General features: G+C 40.9%; 1 long non-coding RNA gene across 1 annotated transcript; it reads left to right on the forward strand.

The window, feature by feature from the left end:
* The first annotated feature begins 10,017 nt into the window (after positions 1-10,017).
* Positions 10,018-15,032, forward strand: LOC140845057 (uncharacterized). The gene is made up of 3 exons (XR_012123688.1): positions 10,018-10,385; positions 11,677-11,755; positions 14,920-15,032. It is a non-coding gene; the product is annotated as an uncharacterized lncRNA (long non-coding RNA).
* Positions 15,033-17,303: the final 2,271 nt, after the last annotated feature.

Consider the following 17,303-nt stretch of genomic DNA (forward strand, 5'->3'; position numbering starts at 1 on the left):
ATCATACACCACATTAACAATAAAAAGGACAAAAATCACATGATCATCTCCCTAGATGCTCAAAAGTATTCGACAAAATTCAACATCCATTCATGATTAAAACTCTCAACACAATGGATATAGAGGGCAAGTACCTCAACATAATAAAGGCCATATATGACAAACCCACAGCCAACATCATACTTAACAGCACAAAGCTGAAAGCTTTTTCTTTAATATTGGAAACAATACAAGGATGCCCACTCTCCCCACTTTTATTCAACATAGTACTAGAGGTCCTTGCCACGGCAATCAGACAACACAAAGAAATAAAAGGCATCTAGATTGGTAATTAAGAAGTTAAACTGTTTGCAGAAGACATGATATTGTACATAAAAAACACTAAAGAATCCACCCCAGAACTACTAAAACTAATAACTGAATTCAGCAAAGTTGCAGGATACAAAATAAATACACAGAAATCTGTTGCATTCCTATATACTAATGATGAACTAGCAGAAAGAAAAGTTGGGAAAAGAACTCCATTTACAATTGCATCAAAAAGAATAAAATACCTAGGAATAAACCTAACCAAGTAGTTGAAAGACCTATACCTTGAAAAGTACAAGACACTCATGAGAGAAATTAAAGAAGACACCAATAAATGGAAATACAATTCCATGCTCATGGATAGGAAGAATTAAATATTGCCAAAATGGCCATCCTGCCTAAAGCAATCTACAGATTCAATGCAATCCCTATCAAAATACCAACAGCATTCTTCAATGAACTAGAACAAATAGTTCTAAAATTCATATGGAACCACAAAAGACCCTGAATAGCCAAATCACTCCTTAGAAGGAAGAGTAAAGCTAAGGAATTATGCTCCCCAATGTCAAGCTCTACTACAAAGCCACAGTAATCAAAACAATTTGATACTGGTACAAGAACAGACCCATAGATTAATGGAACAGCGTAGAGACACCAGATATAAACCCAAACAAATATGGCCAATTAGTATACAATAAGGGAGCCATGGCTATACAATGGGGAAATGACAGTCTCTTCAACAACCGGTGTTGGCAGAACAGGACAGCTACATGTCAGAGAAGGAAACTGGATTATTGTCTAACTCCATACATAAAAGTAATCTAGAAATGGATCAAAGATCTGAATGTAAGTCATGAAACTATAAAACACATAGAAGAAAACATAGGCAAAATGATTGTAAACATGAGCAACTTTTTTCTGAGCACATCTGCTCAGGTAAGGGAAACAAAAGCAAAAATGAACAAATGGGATGACATCAAACTAAAAAGCTCTGTGCAGCAAAGCACACTATCAGCAGAACAAAAAGGCATCCTACAGTATGGGAGAATATATTCATAAACAACCTATCTGATAAGGGGTTAACATCCAAAATGTATAAAGAGCTCACATGCTTCAACTTCCAAAAAACAAATAATCTTATTAAAAATGGGTAGAGAGGCTCTGAACAGACACTTCTCCAAAGAAGAAATTCAAATGGCTAACAGGCACATGAAAAGATGCTTCATATCGCTAATTATCAGGGAAGTGAAAATTAAAACCACAATGAGATATCACCTCACACCAGTTAGGATGGCCAACATCAAAAAGACTCAGAACAAGAAATGCTGGTGAGGATGCAGAGAATGGGGAACCCTCCTACACTGCTGGTGGGAATGTAAATCAGTTCAACCTTTGTGGAAAGCAATAAGGAGGTTCCTCAAAAAACTAAAAATAAAAATACCATTTGACACAGGAATTCCACTCCTAGGAATTTACCCTAAGAAAACAACATCCCAGATTCAAAAAGACATGTGCACCCCTATGTTTACCACAGCTCTATTTACAATAGCCAAGAAATGGAAGCACCTAAGTGTCCATCAGTAGATGAATGGATAAAGAAGATGTGGTACATATACACAATGGAATATTATTCAGCCATAATAAGAAAGTAAATCCTACTATTTGCAACAACATGGATGAAGTTAGAAGGTATTATGCTCAGTGAAATAAGCTAGGTGGAGAAAGACAAGTACCAAATGATTTCACTCATTTGTTGGAGTATAACAACAAAGCAAAACTGAAGGAACAAAACAGCAGCAGACTCACAGAATCCAAGGGACTAGCAGTTACCAAAAGTACGGGGATTGGGAGGGTGGGTGGGGAGGGAGGGAGAAGGGGATTGAGGGGCATTATAATTAGCACACACAATATAGGTAGGTCATGGGGAAGGGAGAATAGCATGGAGAAGAGAAGTAACTCTATAGCATCTTACTATATGGACAGTGATTGCAAAAGGGTAGGGGAATTTGATAATATGGTGAATGCTGAAACCACAATGTTGCTCATGTGAATCCTTCATGAGATTGTTTATCAATGATACCTTAATTAAAAATGTAAATAAAAACTCTAGGCACACTACTCATCAGCTTGTATCAGACTTTCTGATTTCCTAGAATGGTAGACTGCAACCCAGAATATATAACATAATAAATCCTTATTCAACATGAAGTCTCTCTGATCCCAATCAACAGGGGTTTCCTCTTGCCACTCCCCCATTCCCCTTGCAGGGCTCTGCCCAACCTCTCAAACCTTTTATTTGGGAAATCAGGCTCTGTTCCAGCTCCTTCAAGCTTACATTCCTTCAGTTCCTGAAACCTGGTCCGTTTACAAGGACCACTGTGCAGACAGCAATATTCCCAAATATTTTTCCTGTTAGACAAGCAAACATAATGCAGTGATGGGTGTGATCATTGGAGCTAAGGATGCTGGGGGTGCCACTGGAGGGGCATGTCAACAGACTCCTGGAGAGCTGACACTCCAGCCAAGACCCGAAGGCTGTACCAACTGGCCCAGCCAAGGGACGGGAGGGAGGAATGTTTCAGGCAGAAGGAACAGTAGGTGTGGAATTTTCCAGATAAGAGATAATTCAATGGAAAGAATCTCAGCCCTGACAGAGGGCTGTAGACCCTTGGGGTGGAGTGAATCACAGTTACTGCAAGCAGTTGAAGAATTTTTATGTGAGCTTATGTGAGAATCATGAATGAGAAACAATGATACTGTAATTCATAAAATACATATATTTACATACAAATAGCTTCTGAACTCAGAGAACTATTTTGACATTGTATATTTTCCTAATCACTATTCTAGAAGTATAATGACTATCATGTTATTTCTGCAGAAAAGATTTCGGTTGACACCAGGATTTTATATTCAAAAAGTCGTATTCCATTGATCTAGACGTACCCTCCACCTCCCCTTCTCCAGCCCTTATTTAGTGTCTTCAGGCTGCATTTGACCCTATGCGCGGTAAGAAATCAATGTCATAAATAAATGCATTCCCAGATGTCACTAAACAACCGTAAACTATAGCTATATAAATAATGCTTATACTAAATAATACTAAATGGGTACTTTCTCTTAAACATGTATTTATGCACTTTGACAAACAGTTTCTGAAGACACCATGTCTATCCTGGTAGTAACATATATTTACATCACGTAATTTTCTAGGGGAAAGGGACCCATCTACCTTAGAAGGCAGGGAACCTCCACCCTGTTTTCCATAGTGGCTGCATCAATTTGAATTTCCATCAACAATGCACAAGGGTTCCTTTTCCTCTACATCCTCCTCAACATTTATCTTTTGTTTTTAATAACAGCCATCTTAACAGGTGAGAAGTGATATCTCACTGTGCTTTTGATTTGCATTTCCCTTATGTTTAGCGATGTTGAACACACTTTCATATACTTGTTGGCCATTTCATATCTTCTTTGGAGATGTCTATTCAAATCTGCACATTTCTAATCAGGTTATTTGTTTTTTTTTTGCAATTGACTTGTATGAGTTCCTTACATATTTTGGATATTAACCCCTCATCAGATGTATAGTCTGTAAACATTTTGTCCCATTCCATAGGTTGCCTTTTCATTTTGATGACGTTTCCTCTCAAAAAAATAAAAATAGAAGCACCACAGGTTCCAGTAACCCCACTTATGAGTATGGAAATGAAATCAGTGTCTTGCAATGAGATCTGCAGTATCGCTCCCCACAGCCAACATACAGAGACAACCTAAGTGCTGGCAGATAAATGGAAAAGAAAATGTGAGAGAGATATATTATCATATTCCTCAGCCATAAAAAGAAGGAAATCCTGCCATTTGCAATAATATGGATGAACTTGGAAGTCATGGTGTTAAGTGAAACAAGCCAGACCCAGAAAGATGACTACTGAATGCTGTCACTCATGCATGGAATCTGAAAAAGTTGAACTTACAGAAACAGACGACTAGAATGGTCATTGCTGGGGGCTGGAAGGTGGGGAAAATGGGGAGATGTTATTCAAAGGGTACAAACTTCCTTCCAAGTAGAGAATAAGTTCTGGAGATCTAATGTATGGCATGGTGACTATAGTTGATAATGCTGTATTACATACTTGAAATTTGCTAAGAAAGTAGATCTTAAGTGTTCTTCCACACACATACCTAGTTACAATGGTAACTAGGTGAAATGAGCAAAAAAGGCAATTATAAATAATTCAGAAATATTTTCCAGCCTAGCACCTTTCACTCCATATTCTACAGAGCTCCCAGGTTATAAGGAAGATCTGAGGGCAGGGCAGGGGGCTTGGGAGAGGCGACCGGATGGCAGGACTGGAAACCGTTCATGCACTTCAATTAGACCATCTCTGTTACATCTTAAATGGTGAGACTGCCACTGAGGAAAGGGTTCTTCTACTGATAACAGTCTTGGAAACCCACTATACAACATTCTTATTTTGCAGCAAAGGAGCCTGAGGCATGGAATGATTAACTAACTTGTTTAGGGGTCAGCAAGACTGAGACCACAGGGCCAGGACTAGTGCCCGCTCTCCACTGTACCACACTGCTGGGCATTGGGCACGTGAGGGGTCCTCAGACTGCAGCGCCCCTGTCACCCCGCCTTCAGTATCACCACCACCTCCGATCATCCCAGCACACTGTCATCTCTTCTGCTGCCAGCTACATCACTAACTGTACTATTGCTTGGAAATTCATCATGTGTTACATCTTTAACTCAAAATGCTTATATTGGTTATTTGAATTATTATTACTTGAATGATCTGATTTTTTACCAAAACATTTATTTACCAAAGCAACTCAAACTTAGAGAATAGTTGCAGGTACAGTAAAAAAAATAGGGTGACCAACCATCCACATTTGCCTGGGACTGAAGTGCTTCCTAAACCTCCTAAAACTTAACTTTAGTAAGACTGTCCAGTGTTAAAACTGGGACTGTCCCAGGTACACCAGGGTCATTTGTTACCCTAAGTTCCAAGAGCTTTTTCCCCTGACAGTAAGTTGCCAACCTGATACTCTATCACCTCTGAATACTTTAGTGTAGACTCTCTGCAAGCAGGAATATTCTCCTTCATAGCTTAAAATACAACCATCAAAGTCAGGAAAGTAACACTGACATATTTTTGACTATCTTATCTCAGACCCCATTCAATGCCCAGCTATTGCCTGAGCAATGTCCTTTCTAACAAAAGGATTCTGTTCTGATTCACATGTTATACTTAGTTATCATGTCTTCTCGATTCCCTTGTATCTGGAACAGTTCCTCAGTCTCTCCTTGACTTCAATGATGTTTGCAGGTACCCACAGTTAGTTTCTCTGATTATGGTCCAGGTTCCTATAGGGCACATGCTCTATGCTATGATAGCGTGCTCTATAGCATCAAGAACATTTTTATTTTTTAGAAGATGCTCCATAAATAACTGATCAAACAATGCCAAGTTAGCCAGCAGGTATACATCCATGATTCCACTGGGATATTGAACTGGTCTTTCTCAGCAGCAACTTAAACATGCAAAGTGCCTGGCGTTGACACTCCAGCAAAGCCTAAGAATGGACAGACTCTCTCTCTCCCTCAGTTCCTGACTTCTCTCCACTCTCTTTTGAAGTCAAGAACATTTCATTCTGTGTTGGCCCCAGCAGACCTGGAAGTACTGGACTAAACTCATCAAAGAGTGACATACAGGGATTGTGGAAATTGGTCAGAAGGGCATTTATGGCTTCAATTTTTTACCTATCTCAGAGCCACAGTGGGGTAAAGATGATTTGGCTCTTGGCTAGGTCACCAGAGCCTGCCACTCGTTAGAGACAGACATTCAGACCACAGTACATCCACAGGCAGTAAGTGGCCAAGGTTCAGGGGGACCTGTCATTTCTGGAAGCCCAGTACTCTTTCTAAAGCTTTCTGCCTATAAAAATGACAGCATGAAGACCATTGTCAGGAATTTGTGAGACAATGACATCAGAAATCCAGAAATCAGTAATTTAAATAGAAAAAAAACCCTTGGTGTGTATGTACATGTGTGCATGTGTACATGTATGTATATATATTATGATTTAGGGTATCTATGGCAGCTGTGTGATCACAATAACAACAGTAATTGCTAACATATACCCCTTAATGCTTTGAAACCAGGCACAGAAAGGTTAAGTAACTTGCCAAAGGTCACACAGCTCATTGGTGGGAGGGCCAGAATTCTGGCCTAAGACTTCTGGTCCCAGCATTCTTCCTCATAACTCTTGGATATTACTACCACCCACTTATAATTATTTAGTTGGCTCTGGACTGACACAACCAACACACAGCTCAAGTCGTGTTTTTAGATTCCAAATAGACAGGTGATGTATCCAAACACAAATAGACTGGACTGCCTATGCAAAAGAAAATATCTGAAGCTCAACAGAGGTAAAAAAGTTTTAAAAGTATGGTTTGCAATCACTTACGAGCATGGGACACAACCAGTGGCAGTGTGTAGATAACACAGATGTGTGCTTGATAAGTCTGTATCTCCTGCCTTGATGAATGCCAAGATTCCTTTGCAGACCTCAGTCTTCATTGTTTCCTTTGCAGACCTCAGTGCTTCATTGTTTCAGTACTGCTTCTTGAAATCTACTGAAATCTCCAAACAAGCCTAATCGCCCAGCTTCTCCTTGGACTGCAGTCTGCGCATGCCACCTACAGGCATAACAAGGTTCTGGTTCTCCCCAGGGCAGCCACCGGGATGGCTTCAATGTCTATCATCCCGGAAGATCAAAGGAGGCAGAGCAGAAGTCAGGGCAAAGGCCAGAGGGATGGTTAGCCCAAAAGCGGCAACATTAAGAGGGACAGCGGGGGTCGGTGGGGGGCAATAACCGAAAATGGCAACCGAATGGGAGGAAAGAAAACAAAACTGTTAAGGACATTAAATTAAGGGCTGGTGTGGATAAAATGAAAGTTCCTGGGGCCAGGATTCTCACCTGGCCCTGGTTGGCTAGCTCACACAGGTGTGGGCAATACGTTTATATTGGCTCTATATAAAGAGCCCTGCCCAGCACTCTGGGTGACACGGTGGCACAGTGGCAGGGCTGCAGGAGAGCAGAGCAGAGGCTGGAGTGGTGGCAGCACCAAGGACAGAGACTGGAGCAGCTGTGCCCAGAGGAGGGCTGTGTGGGTAGAGAGCCCAGAGGCAGAGACTGGCTTGCTGCATGCAGACTCGCTCTGAGTGAATGACATTTTAGTGATTGACCAGCCACTGTGGAAATAAAGTTGGGTATAACCCTTTCACCCCAGAAACATTCTAGCATCATTTCTTTGGTCACACTGAATCCATAGTGAACTTGCGTGGGGCTGAAACCCATTGGCAAGACAGCTGGGAAAACTGGGGCAGTGTAATCCATACAGAGTGATGGGGTCGGCTTGTGCCCGAAGCCCAGCCACAGGCACTCTGGTGAATGATCACACACAAGAGGATCTTCTTCTAGGAAGAGAAACAGGAAACACAACACAAACTTTAAAAAAACACTACAAATTATTGACTGAAATCATGACTGTTATATTTAAGGAATTTATTCCCAGTCTTACTGAGGAACATGGCCTGAGAGCAGCCCATCACTGTGCTCTAATAAACTGCTCCAAAGCCCCTGTTTGGAGATGTCTTAGTTTCTCTACCACAGGGGATACATGCAGGAAAGAGGTTACATTTATCAATACCAGGCTGTGTGGCATGGATACATCTATGGATCATGCTATACACATTCCGACATTGTATGTGTGAAACGGGGCTCGGATAAGAGTCTCATGAGGTACCTCTTTCTTTGGGAAGACACACTACTTCCCTATTTCATGGTGCAGGAATGAAATAGGAATAAAATATAAGAATAAGAAATAGGAATAAAATCTCCAAGGTACCTGGCCCAAAAAAGGCCATCACAAATCTCTTATGCTTCCTTCTCCTCCTAATTTATATAATAAATGCAAAAACTCTGAAGCACTCATTCTCCTTATTCATTTATCATAGGTTCCTGGTGTGAAATAAAGAGAAACTGACCACTGTACTGGGGATCACTGAAAAGATTTCTAAGGCCCACATATTAAAGTTTTCATTACTCTGGGAGCCCAATCAGCCACCCATGGAAAACTAAAACCCATCTGTTTACAGGCTCAACACTCTGCACCTGCATTCCTGGTAAAGGATGAGCACAATGCTCACCTTTCCTCTTAATTTCCTTCTGCGTCAGATGGTAGCCAGGATGTGTACTGCCCCCAACTCTTTTCTTTACATATCTTAAATAAATGAATTGTACCCTCTGAAGTTCTGTCTTTCTTGCCTGTCTCCTCAAAGATACAAAACCTTCATATCACTCAGGCTTTGTGGAGCATATCTCCTCCCCTTACCTGTAGGAGTTGTATCTCCCTGGGTCTAGGTCTAAATTCTGGCTCAAATAAAATGATTTTAATAAATTTTTCATTGACACTGGGAGTTTACTATGTGCCAGATACTTAGTAAAATGGATGTGCTTGTCTCTGTGGAACTACAGTGGGTGTATTGGGGGAGTGGGGACCAGCAATGAAACAGCGCACTGTTAAATGAGCAGCCGAACTTGCTTAAGCTAATGAGGTGAGGCTTGAATAAAACTCCCTTAGGGCAAAAGAAATGAAGCTCAATTTAGAGTACTGAGTGAAAACTTGGAAGTCAGACCCTGTGTGGATTAAATTCTGGACTCCACTACTACACAAGTTTCTGAAACTCTCTGTGCCTCCCTTTCTCATCTGCAAATTGGAGATAATCATAATTCTCCATGAATTACTGTGAAAGTAAAAGCAACACCCATCCCTGGTGCTCCCCACTTCTCCCGGGGCACTCACTTCACCCATCAACAGGTTTCCTGAGATGCCTGGATGTCCGTTTAGCCTCTGGCCATCCTGAACAGCAAAACTGCCCGAAGAAAGCACCCTGGCTCAGATCAGAGGTCATCCAGTGGCCATCCTATTGACCAAAAATAAAAGCTACTCCCCCACCCCCAACCCAGGGCCTAACTAGCTGAAACGTGCAGACCACTAAGCACGTTTTGAAGATACACCGGAGGCCTAAAGGTGGACAACCAGAAAACCCAGCCCTTCCAGAAGGTATAACTCTCAGGGAAGTTGATTAGAATGAGAATCAGTTCTCATTGATTAGAAAATGAAGGCTCTGAGAGCCAGGCTCAGCCCAGATGCATCTGAGAGCACAGTCTGCATTCCCACCTGTGTGCCTTGAGACTCTGTCCCTTTCATCTGGTTCTACTAAGGCAGCAACTCTGTAAAAGGAAGACAGGTCTGGGCAATAAAAGGGACAGGAAGTCCACGGTCTGGTAATTACCTCAGTGTGGCCAGTTACTGGCTCAAATGCATAAGCCACAGAGCTGAGTGTCCTCGTGCAAGGCAGGGGGACCGTGCAAAAATAAATCTCTAAGGCAAGTAGAAATCACGGGTTCTTTCATTGGAGGTGGTCAGTCTGTCCCAAGCATTTGAATCTGAAGGTGACATGTTACAATAAAGTACGAGAAAGACGTATCACGCATATCCCCGTCCCTTCCCTCTCCCTCAACAAAAATATCAGCCTTAAAGTTTATTTTGAATAAGAATGGACACAAGAAATACTCAAATCAATAAGCAAAATAACAATAACAACAACAATAATAATAAATGTTACTTCTTAGCTTGGCTGTCCTGGACCGGAAACCCCTATTTGGGTCCGGCCGGGGGCGCACTGCGGCACAAGTGGAACGCGACCTGGCGCAAAGGAGGCGGTGCGGTGCGGCCGGGTCGCCATGGAAACTGCGGCAGCAGGACGCGTGGATCCGTGGAGGGTGGTAGGGGTGAGCAGCCTCTTCTTGGCGCCGAATGGGCAGCGGGGTCGCGTGGACGGAGAGCAAAGAGAGAGTTCTCGGTGCCTGCGACTCGCAAGAGCTCAACCCCTGCCCAGGCCCGGGAAGGGGAAGCAGAAAGTTGCTTCCCAGCCCAGAAGCTCCAGGTCTGCCGGATGACCAGAATCACCCAAGAAGAAACCGGAACTATGCCGGTTAGAAATTCAGACCCCACGTTCCCACTCCAGGCCTGTTAAATCAAAATCTCCGCGGCGAGGACCCGGAGTCTGGATTTCACCAAGATGCTGTGTAGGATGGGAGGTTGGTAGACACTGGGCTGGCCCATTGTCTCTCAACGCTCCCCCCCCCCCCCATCCGTGATGGCAAAAGAATCTGCAGCTCAGTTTCTTTCCCGACGGCTCCAGTTCTTTGAACGAAAATGTGATTCTGTGTCGCTGCTCTTTGCGGGCTTGCCACTGGGGGGCAGCCTCGTCCTTCGCTCCTGATTCTAAAGAGCAGTGGCTCAGGATGTTTACTCCATCCAGTTTAATTCTGTCTGCAGTCTCATTCACCTAAGCTAGTTTAGAGGGCGGGGCTTGGATGGGGGTAGAGATGTCTCCTTAGGAGGAATGGGGCAGTTAGCAGAGCTAGCAGAGCCTAGGACCCTAAAGTGTAAGAAGCTCTTAGCGCCAATTCCTGGATTACATTTAGGATTCCTAACAAAGAATCCACGCCTGTAAAGGAACCATGTTCTCGTTAAGAATAATATATGTGCACGGGACAGCAGATTTGTCGGCCCTCTGAGCTGTATCCTCTACCGGACAGTCGGACGGGACCACAGGGTTGATGCAGACAGGCCCATCTCTGGCTGGACCTGAGAGCTAGGCCTGGCTTCTGGGGAACCCTGAGTTTCACCTGCTCACTTTCAGGAGGCAGCATGGTCGTGAAATGGGAGAGGCACTCGTTGCAGCACTAATGGGGATCCCCATAGTACAGTCCTCTCTGCCGGTGAAAACAGGGCCTCTAATATTTGCACAGCCTCCATTAGAGAGAGGTCTGGGAAATCTCGGCTCAATACAAGGGGTTTATCTATGGGTCTCTAGTATTCTATGTATTTACGATGTTTTACGATAACCTGTTTATGGATCTGACTTGGGTTGGTGCATGCATGGCATATAAGCACAGTTTGCTTTGTATTAGCCTAGGATGGATGTACTTCCATCAATTCAACTTCCAAATTATGAATTATTGCTAAAAGGGGGTGAGGGCCTTGGGGTGATTAGGGCCAAGAGAGCAGACTACAATATATCCTTTGGGATAATACAAGTTGTTTTACATAAGAAAGGGGCCCACAGTCCAGGAAGTGTGAAAAACAATTAAGTGTACTTCTTTGCGGCAGGCCTATTTTCAGAAGCTTTCCTCAGCTGATGTGTATTTTGACTTCTTAAGATAAAGCTACATACATAGCATTTCTCACACTTATTTCTCATGGCACCTCTTTTCTAGGAATGACTCGCAAAGCAGTTATGCTGCAGAACAAGCTTTAGGAAACACTAACCTGGAGTAACAGCAACCACCCCGTGAGGTCAGTGTATGGCAGGATGGTACAGAGCTGTTGGGGACTTCTGGGTTTTCAGTGTACTTACAGCAAAATAGACTGGGACTGCCTTCTCCAGGAGAGGGAGGTGAGCAGTTATTTGAAACAGAGGATAAAGAATTAAATTACTGGAAGGACACATGCTAACCCATTTCACGTGCTTGACATTCATTAATTTAATCCCAACAGCCACGCTCTGAGATAGATAGCAGTTTATCCCCCATTTTAGAGACAAACGGACATGAATTATTCAGATACCACATCCAAGCTCTCGGAGGCAGGAAGTGATGGGGTGGCTATTAGGAGCCAGATCTTCCTCAGTACATGGCAGAACCCAGGCTCAGCACCCGGGCAGCCAGCAGGGGCGAGGAACAGCTGGTTTCATTTTCAGCGCCACCTGAGGAATCAGTGGTGAAAAGTGGCAGTCAGCTCTCAAACAGTGAGCAGAAGAAAGTCCCCCAATGTCGGTTTTTGATGGTGGGTAGGTGGTAAGTCTTCTTTAAAATATGTATGGTAAGGGAAAATTAGGAAATTCATTGAAATAGCATCAAAACCAGGACTTAGTGACTGACAGAATTTGCAGAGTCAGAGCAGGGAGTCAAATTTGACTTTTAATTTCCTGGCTTTGTTGGGTGGGAGAAGGTAATGCCTCTAGGCTTGGCAGCAGGAGAACCAAGAACAAAATTATTTTTATTTTTTATTTTTTGTGAAATTGAGTAAGTTAGCCTTGGATACAATGAATATGAAGAACTTGTGGGATATATAGGTGGACCGAAAACAGATGTGAAATTGAGGCTTGATTCTGGAATATACTAATTTGGATTACAGGTGCTACTTAAAATCATGGATAGGATCAACTGTGGAGAAAGTGTGAGATAAAGAGGACATTTCAGGATATCAGAGGAGAAAGATTTTAAAGATGACAGACATAGTCCTTTGAACTTCTCAGTTTCCTATCTTTTTGTCATGCTCTACACAGACACAAAGCAATAGTTATCTGAAAAACAGAGAATCTAAATGGCAGAATTACAGAAGGATTTCTTCATGATAAGGTTCAGTTTCCAGAAAGCATCGTGACTTTTTAGAAGTCCAGGAAACTTCTCTCTCATGTTTTAAGTTCACAGTCAAAGTGAATAAATCAGAAGTTAATAGCATAAAAGTCTGTGCATTGAGCCTGCTCTCTTAAATGTGTGCTGCCGTGTGTACTCCTGCAGGGCTCCCGTGGAAGACCCGTTTAAGCACAACAGAAAGCACAACAGAGATGCTTTCTGGAGTTCAGGAGGTGCCGGGTCAGCTGGTATGGAGTTTCTGCTGGAGAATTCCTCCTCCCTACAAGCAGGGTGTCTTTTAGTCTGCAGAGTTAGCCAGACTCAAAGCACACATGTCCAAAGAGAGAGTTACCCGACAGGGCAGTTGGTGTCACTGTGTGAAACCTAGTTGAGAAGTACACCTGAAACCTGAGGGTCAAAGATGAGAAGCTGGCCACAGCTCACACAGCTGCTGAAAGAAAGGGCCTGAAGCCTGTCGCTTTCACATATGGTTACAATGATTAACTGTCAGGTGTCAGCAAATGCCTGACAGCTCCTAGGCTTGAGTAACAAAGCTTTGATATCCTTTTGGCAGTATCCAATCTTCAAAAAATTTATTCCCAAAGTCATTTGTATGTCAATTGTTTGAACCTGGAAATGCTTTCATGCTCAGGACGGATCCTCCAAGTCCATTCACCCCTGGAGGCATTCATGCTTTCTGTAGTCACCAGCAGTACTTAATAAATGCCTAACACTGTGCAGGAGCGTGAAACATACAGCTGTGAAAAAGCAGAGTAAAATCCTTGCTCTTATGGAGCTTAAATTCTAGTGGAAGGAGACAGACAACAAATAAGAAAAGCATGTTGTGTATTAGTGATAAATGAAAAAGAAAAAGCAAGTAGAGACAGAGGCAAGAAGTGCATGTGGTTAGGGGAGGCCTCACTGAAAAGGCACATTCAAGCATGGACCTCAAGAGGCTGGTATATGCGGGGTTGGCATCCAGGGCTGAGGGGAAAGCAAGTGCAAAGGCCCTGAGGTGGGGGCATGGTGTTTGAAGAACAGAAAGAAGGCCCTGTAGCCGGAGTGGACTGACAGGTGAAGAGTGATAGGTGAAGTCAGAGAAGCAGTGGGGAGTCTGGCTCTGAAGTCTTGTATTCCTTTGATATTTTTCTCTGAGATCAGAAGCTGTTGGAGGGTTTGGAGAAAAATGATATGATCTGATGGACTTTTAAAAATATTTAAAATATTATTCATGTAGCATTAAATTCACCCATTGAAAGTATACAATTCAATGGTTTTTCATATATTCAGACTTGTGCAACCATCAGCACTGTACAATTTCAGAACATCTTCATCCACGAAGAAGCTCTGTGCACATTAGTGTTCACTGCCCATTTGAGTCCCTGTTCTGGAGTAGACTGGAATTTCAGAGAATTCCATAAGAATAGAATTCACACAATATGTGGCCTTTGGTGTCTGATTTTTCTTTCGTCTGGCATCATGTTTTCTGGATTCATTCATGTGGTAACATGTATTAGTATCTCATTCTTTTTCATGCCTGAATAACATTATGTTGTATGTATATACCACACTGTTTACCCATTTATTAGTCATTGAACATTTGGGTACTTTCCACTTTGGGGCTATAATGAATAATGCTGTTATAAACATTTATGTGCAATTTTTTTTTTATGTGAACGTTTACTTTCAGTTCTCTTGGTATGTACCTAGGAGCAAAATTGCTGAGTTACATGATAACTCTGTGTTTAACTTTTTGAGGAGCTGCCACACATTTCCAGTGCAGCCTTCTTTCAGCGATGCATGAGTGTTCCTATTTCTGCATATCATCACCATCTTTTTTTTTTATAATCATCCTAGTGGGTGTGAAATGGTATTTCATTGTTTCTAATTTGCATTTCCCTTAAGACTAATGATGTGGAGAATCTTGGACTTATTGGATATTTGTGTCTCTTTTTTGGAGATGTATCTTCTATTCATGTCTGTTATTTTAAAATTGGGTTATTTGTGTTTTATTGTTGAGTTGAAAATTTTTTTTATATACTTTAGATACTAGACTCTTATCAGATGTTTGATTTAAAAACATTTTCTCCCATTCTTTTTCAGTGTCTTGCTGGTATCCTTTGAAGCACAAAAGTGTTTAATTTTGGTGAGTTCCAACTCATCTGTATTTCATTTTGTTGATAGTGCATTTAGTGTCATGTTTTAAACCCATTGCCTAATTCAAGGTCACTGAGATTTATGCCTATGGGGTTTTTTTCAGAGTTTTGTGGTTTTGACTTTGACATCTAGATCTTTGATGCATTTTGAATTAAATTTTTATATGCAGTGAGGAATGGGTTCAACTTCTTTATTTTATAAGAGGATATCGAGTAGGACTAATACCATTTGTTAAAAAGACTATTCATTCCCCTTTGAATTGTCTTGGTAACCGGTTGGAAAATCAGTTGTCCGTAAGTGTGTGGGCTTATCTATGGAGTAGCAATTACCTATCCATCATTATGCTAATACCACACTGCCTTTATGACTGTAGCTTTGTACTAAAATTTGAAATCCAGAAGTATGGGTCCTCCAGCTTTGTTCCTCTTTGCAAGATTATTTTGGCTATTCTGGGTCCCTTGCATTTTTATTGAAATTTTAGGATCAACTTACCAATTTCTGCAAAACAGGCAGCTGGGTTTTTGACAGGGATTGTCCTGAACCTAGAAATCAATTAGGTAGGGCACTATTGCCATCTTAACATTATATAAATTTTCTAATACATGAACATGGATGTCTTTCCCTTTATTTAGATCTTCTTTAATTTCTTTCAGTGATTTTTTTGTTGTTTATAGTGTACAAGACTTGTACTTCTTTTGTTAAATTTCTTGCTGAGTATTTTTTTGTTTCTGATGCTATTGTAAGTCAGATTGTTTTCTTAATTTCTTTTTTGGGTTCATTGCTAGTATATAGAAGTACAATCAATATTTGTATATAGATCCTGTATCCTACAACCTTGTTGAACTGATTTTTTAGCTCTAACAGTTTTCTTGTGTGTATGTATTCTGTAGGATTTTCTATGTAAAGATCTTGTCATCTGAAAATAGGAATAATTTTAATTATTTCTTTGCAATTTGTATGCCTATTATTTTATGTCCTTGTGTAATTGCCTTGGCTAGAACCTCCAGTACAGTATTAAAGAGAAGAGGCAAGAAGACATTTTTGTTGTTCCTCTTTGGGGGAAAGTTCTCAGTTTTTGCCCATTAAGTATTGTAACTATGGGTTTTTCTCAGATGTTTTTGACAGGTTGAAGAAGTTTCTTTTTCTAGTTTGTTGCTTGTTTCTATCATGAAGAGATGTTGAATTTTGCCTAATACTTTATCTATACCTATTGAAATGATCATGTGGGGTTTTGTCCTTTATTTTATTAATATGGTATATTACACTGATTTTCATATGTTGAATCAATGTTGCAGTTCTGAGATAAGTCCTACTTGGTCATAATATACAATCTTTATATGTTGCTAGAGTCAATTTGCTTAAATTTTATTGAGTATTTTTGCATCTATATTCATAAATGATATTGGTCTATAGTTTTCTGTGGTATATTTGTCTCTTTTAGTGTCAGGTAATGAGTTGGGAAGTATTTCTGATATTTTTGAAAAAGTTTTTTAAGGATTGGTGTTGATTATTTTAGTGTTTGGTAGAATCACCAGTGATCCCATCTGGACCTGGGATTTTCTTTGCAGGAAGTTTTTTGATTATTAATTCAATCTCTGTTTTGTATAGGCCTATTCAGATAGTCTGTTTACCTCGATTCAGTTTTTGGTAGTTTGTGTTTCTAAAGTTCTATAAATCTATCCATTTCATCCTGGTTATCTAATCTGTTGACATACAATTGTTCATAGTTTTCCCTTGTAATTTCTTTTATGTTTGGAGAGTCAGAAGGAATATCTTTCATTCCTGATTTTGGTAATTTGAGTTTCTCTGAGTTTTTTTCAGTCATGCTGAAAACTTGTCACTTTTGTTTATCTTTTCTAAGAGTCAACTTGTGATTTCATTGGTTTCCTCTATTGCTTTATCTGTTTCATTTATTTCTGCTGTAATATTTATTATGCCCTCTGCCTGCTTTGGACTTAGTCTGCTCTACTTTTTCTTATTTCTTAAGGTGGGAATTTAGGTTTTTGATTTGAGATATTTTCTTTTTTAATACTAAGGCCTTTACAACTATAAGTTTCCCTCTGAGCACTGAACCCATAATTTTGGTATGTCCCGTTTTTGTTTTCATTCATCCCAATATATTTTCTAATTAATCTTGTTTTATTTTTAACCAATACAACCATTGCTAGAATGTTTGGAGTTGTATACTAATTGGTTTCATCCATGTATATTTCTTCAGAGTTTTTCCAGCTGTTTGGAATATTTTACAGAGAAAGAGTCTCTCCTCTTTCCACATTGAATAATAATCATAATTGCAAGGTATGCATTTACCTGCTCATTCACTAAATATC

Source organism: Manis javanica, chromosome 2, assembly GCF_040802235.1.
Source record: "Manis javanica isolate MJ-LG chromosome 2, MJ_LKY, whole genome shotgun sequence".
NCBI classification, from domain to species: domain Eukaryota; kingdom Metazoa; phylum Chordata; class Mammalia; order Pholidota; family Manidae; genus Manis; species Manis javanica.